This window comes from Mesocricetus auratus, unplaced genomic scaffold, assembly GCF_017639785.1.
Source record: "Mesocricetus auratus isolate SY011 unplaced genomic scaffold, BCM_Maur_2.0 Super-Scaffold_100037, whole genome shotgun sequence".
Lineage (NCBI taxonomy): Eukaryota > Metazoa > Chordata > Mammalia > Rodentia > Cricetidae > Mesocricetus > Mesocricetus auratus.
Window position 1 is genome coordinate 7,721,871 of NW_024429215.1, and position 5,961 is coordinate 7,727,831.

A 5,961-nucleotide genomic window follows, 5' to 3' on the forward strand; every position below is an offset into this window, starting at 1 on the left:
AATTTACAAAGAACTCAAGAAGCAAGTCTCCAAAATATCGAAGGACCCAATTAAAAAGTGGGCTGCAGAACTAAATAGAGAGTTTTCAATAGAGGAGTCTAAAATGGCTGAGAGGCACTTGAAAAAGTGCTCAACATCCTTAGCCATCCGGGAAATGCAAATCAAAACAACTCTGAGACATCATCTCACTCCTGTCAGAATGGCTAAAATCAAAAACACCAATGACAATTTATGCTGGAGAGGATGTGGTGAAAGGGGGACACTCCTCCATTACTGGTGGGAGTGTCAACTGGTTCAGACACTTTGGAAAGCAGTATGGAGATTCCTCAGAAAAATGGGAATAAACCTACCACAAGACCCAGCAACTCCACTCTTAGGCATATATCCAAAAGAAGCCCATTCATACAACAAAGATGTCTGTTCCACTATGTTCATAGCAGCTTTATTTGTAATAGCCAGAACTTGGAAGCAACCTAGATGTCCCTCAACTGAAGAGTGGATAGAGAAAATGTGATACATATACACAATGGAGTACTATTCAGCAGAAAAAAACAATGGAATCATGAGATTCGCAGGCAAATGGATGACACTAGAATAAACCATCCTGAGTGAGGTAACCCAGTCACAAAAAGAGAAACATGGCATGTACTGTCTCATATATGGATTGTAGACATAGATCTGGGGAGTGCCAGCCTACAATCCTATGGCCAGAGAATCTGGGAAAAAGAAACTTCACTTAGTGGCTGATCGAAGAAGAGGCAGACTCCCTTGGTTAAGTACTGAGCTGAACTCAAGAAAGCCAGTAACAGAGAGGGAGGACTGATGATCAAAGGGATTAAGACTGGGCTGGTTTATCCTGCAGAAACAGCTGACCAGACAAAGGTTAACTCTTGAATCCCAGGCATCAGTCTGAGAATCCAGCATGGGACTGATCAAGACCCCCTGAATCTTGGTGTCAGTGAGGAGGCCTAGGGAATCTATTGAGCCTTGGGCAGCAGATCAGTACGCATCCCAAGTATACACACGGACTTTGGACTCCCATAGAACAATGTGAGGTGCACTCTCACCCTGAACTCTTGGGGAAGGGTTTAGGCCCTGACCTATATGAAATGACAGACTATGGACACCTCCATGGAGGGCCTCACCCTCCCTGAGGTAATGAGGGGATAACGGGGGAGGGGGTGTTGGGTGGAGGGTATGGGAGGAGGGGAGGGAAAGGGAGAGGGACCTGGAATTGACTTGTGAAGCAACCTTTTTTCTTATCTAAATTTAAACTGGAAAAAAATAAATAAATAAAATTATTCAGAACTCAAAAAAAGAAATAAAAAAAGAAATTAAAGACTTCCTCGAATACAATGAGAATGAAGACACAACATACCCAAACCTATGAGACACTTTGAAAACAGTGCTACGGGGGAAGTTCATAGCACTAAGTGCTCACATGAAGAAACAGGAGAACAGTTATACCAGAGAATTAACAGCACAGCTGAAAGCTCTAGAGCACAAAGAAGCAAACTCCCCCAAGTAGATGCCAGGAAATAATCAAATTGAGGGCTGAAATCAATAAAGTAGAAACTAGGAAAACAATACAAAGAATCAATGCAACAAAGAGTTGGTTCTTTGAGAAAATCAACAAGATAGACAAACCTTTGTCAAAACTTACCAAACAGCAGAGAGTGAATGTGCAAATTAACAAAAGCAGAAATGAAAAGGGGGATATAACAACGGACTCTGAGGAAATCCAGAGAATCATCAGGTCATACTTTGAAAACCTGTACTCCACAAAATTCGAAAATTTAAAGGAAAGTCAAAGAACAGCTTATACCAATTCTTCTCAAAGAATTCCACACAATAGAAGCAGAAGGGTCTTTGCCAAACTCTTTCTGTGAGGCTTCAATAACCTTGATCCCCAAGCCACACAAACACACAACTGAGAAAGAGAACTTCAGACCAATATCCCTCATGAACGTTGATGCAAAAATAATAAAATACTGGCAAATTAGATCCAAGGACACATGAAACAATCATTCACCATGATCAAGTAGGTTTCATTGCAGGGATAGTTCAACATACGAAAATCCATCAATGTAATCCACCATATAAACAAGCTGAAAAACAAAATTCACATGATCATCTCACTAGATTCTGAAAAAGCTTTTGACAAAATCCAACACCCTTTCATGATAAAGGTCTTGGAGAGATCTAGGATAACAGGGACATACTTAATCATAATAAAAGCTATATACAGTAAACCAACAGCCAACATCAAACTAAATGGACAGAAACTCAATGCAATTCCTCTAAAATCAGGAACAAAACAAGGCTGTCCACTCTCTCCATACATTTTCAACATGGTACTTGAAGTTCTAGCCATTGCCATACAACAACAAAGGGGGATCAAGGGGATACAAATTGGGAAGGAAGAAGTCAAACTTTCACCGTTTTCAGATGATACGATAGTTTACATCAGTGACCCAAAGAACTCTACCAGGGAACTCTTACACCTTCAGCAAAGTGGCAAGCTACAAAATCAACTCAAGAAAATCAGTAGCCCTACTATATACAGATGATAAAAGGGCTGAGAAAGAAATCAGAGAAACATCACCCTTTACAATTGCCACAAACAACATAAAATACCTAGGGGAAATGCTCACTAAACAAGTGAAAGACCTGTATCACAAGAACTTTGAATCTTTAAAGAAAGAAATTAAAGAAGCCCTCAGAAAACATAAAGATCTTCCATGCTCTTGGATAGGTAGGATCAATGTAGTAAAAATGGCAATCCTGCCAAAAGCAATCTACAGGTTCAATGCAATCCCCATTAAAATCCCAGCACAATTTTTCACAGACCTTGAAAGAACAATAATCAATTTTGTATGGAAAAACAAAAGAACCAGGAGAGCCAAAACAATCCTGTTCAACAACGCATGGTCCAGAGTCATCACCATCCCTGACCTCAAGCTCTATTATAGAACTATAGTCCTGACAACAGCTTGGTATTGGCAAAAAAAATTGACAGGTAGACCAATGGAATCGAACTGAAAACTCGGATACTAACCCACACACATATGAACATCTGATCTTTGACAAAGAAGCTAAAAATATACAATGGAATAAAAAAAGCATCTTCAACATATGGTGCTGGCATAACTGGAGGCTGGCATGTAGAAGAATGTGGATCGATCCATGTTTATCGCCATGCACAAAACTTAAGTCCAAATGGATCAAAGACCTCTATATAATCCAGCCACACGGAAACTCTTATAAGAGAAAGTGGGTGGTAACCTTGAACGAATTGGTACAGGAGGCAGCTTCCTGAACATAACACCAGTAGCACAGACAGTGAGATCAACAATTAATAAATGGGACCTCCTGAAACTAAGAAGCTTCTGTAAGGCAAAGGACACAGTCAGCAAGACAAAAAGGCAGCCCACAGAATGGGAAAAAATATTCACTAATCCCAAATCTGACAGAGGGTTGATATCCAAAATTTCCAAAGATCTCAATAAGCATGTCTCCAAAACACCAAAGGATCCAATTAAAAAGTGGGCTGCAGAACTAAATAGAGAATTTTCAATAGAGGAGTCTAAAATGGCTGAGAGGCACTTGAGAAAGTGTTCAACATCGTTAGCCATCCGGGAAATGCAAATCAAAACAACTCTGAAATACCATCTCACTCCTGTCAGAATGGCTAAAATCAAAAACACCAATGACAATTTATGCTGGAGAGGATGTGGTGAAAGGGGAACACTCCTCCATTGCTAGTGGGAGTGCCAACTTGTTCAGCCACTTTGGAAATCAGTATGGAGATTCCTCAGAAAAATGGGAATAAACCTACCACAAGACCCAGCAACTCCACTCTTAGGCATATATCCAAAAGATGCCCGTTTATACAACAAGGATGTCTGTTCCACTATGTTCATAGCAGGATTATTTGCAACAGCCAGAACTTGGAAACAACCTAGATGACCCTCAACTGAAGAGTGGATAGAGAAAATGTGGTACATTTACACAATGGAGTATAATTCAGCCGAAAAAAACAATGAAATCCTGAGGTTTGCAGGCAAATGGATGACACTAGAAGAAACCATCCTGAGTGAGGTAACACAGTCACAAAAAGAGAAACAAGACATGTACTCTCTCATATATGGATTTTAGACATAGATCTGGGGAGTTCCAGCCTACAGTCCCATGGTCAGAGAGTCTGGGAAACACAAACTTTATTAAGTGGCTGATGGAAAAAGAGGCAGACTCCTATGGCTAAACACTGAATTGAACTCAAGAAAGCCAGTAACAGAGAGGGAGGACTGATGACCAAAGGGATTAAGACTGGGCTGGTTTACCCCTCAGAAACAGCTGACCAGACAAAGCTTAACTCTTGAATCCCAGACATCAGCTTGGGAATCCAACATAGGACCCATCAAAACCCCCTGAATGTGGGTGTCAGTGAGGAGGTCTAGGAAATCTATTGAGCTTGGGCAGTAGATCAGTACTCCATTGTGTCCTTCATATTGCCACTCAGAGAAACTTGAATGATTCAGAGGTAGCAGTACTCTTTGGAGATCAAGGGACTGAAGCATCTATCTTGGGGCCCACATGGGTCTGCATTAGATGCTCTGCACATATGTTACGTTTGTTAGCTTGGTGTTTTTGTGGGACTCCTAACAACAGTAGCAACATTGTCTCTGACTCCTTTGCCTGCTCTTTGGACTCTTTCCTCCTATGAAGTTCCCTTCTCCAGCATTGATACGACAGCTTTTCCCTTCTGCTGTTTTATCTTGTTTTATCATGTTTGGGTGATAATTCTTGTAGGCCTGCTTTTTTCTGAAGGAAATCAGAGGAGGAGTGCATCTAGAGAAATGGGAGTTGGAAGGGAATGAAGAGACAGGTAGAGAGTGGAAATAGTGATCGGGGTGTATTTTATGAGAGAATACTCTACTTTCAATTTTAAAAAACTAAAAACAAACAGGAAAAACCCAGGACAACCAGATTCTACCGGTGTAGACCTGAGGCCCAGAGGAGGTAAATGCCAGGGATTTCAGGAACCCGTTCCCCCAAGGTGAGCCTCCTTCTGCTTCACTTCCAGTCCACAGTCATCCCTTTCTGGATCAGTCTGCACATACTGCTCATCCAGACTACTGGAGGTGCCCCTGTACACCACGACCAAGGAGCGACCCCGTGGTGAACTGCCCTTGTTGTGCTCCTCCAGGGCAGCCTAGGACAGTGTGGCTCTTCTACCCCCACTGGGGTCCCTGGCAGGCAGGAACTGACACTGAGGCAGAGCCCAACCTCCCTCCCCAGCTACTCTGTCCACCTTGCCAGGAAAGGCAGAAGATGCCAGTGAGGGAGAAAAAGAAAAGCCCATGGAGCGGCAGCAGTGGTCTCAAAATGCGTGGGTTTAAAAAAGTGTGAAATCTCCAGCTATTGCAGATCCCAACCTCCTGCAAGACAAATAGTGGAGGGGAAGATTCTTTAAGAAAAACATGCTTGGCTTGGTTTTGAAGTCTATGTCAGCTCCTGTCATGGGTGGTCTCTGGAGGAGAACAGTCTAAAGCAACAGTCATCATGGGTGAGGATGATGAATATGAAACTTACTACACTCACTATCAACATCTACACGAGGACCAGGGGAAGGCTTTGACATTCCCAAGTCTGTAGGGTGTTGGCAATGGTGACAATTCTGTGTTGATGTCAACAATGCAATACACTTACATTCCAAAGTATGATGTCCACAGGGTAGCAAGGAAGACTGAAGAGGAAAGCAATGCTGTGCAGAGAAATAAGAAATGAAGAATTGGCACTACACAGGATATAGAAGACAGAAACAGGGATCTGCTGCTAGGGGGAATCTCTCCTACAAAAACCGCACAAAGAATTCAGGAATTCCAGTCACATAACAGGTATTGTACCACATATACAGACACTCAGTACTCAGCAGAGATATCATATCTACTTTTAGAC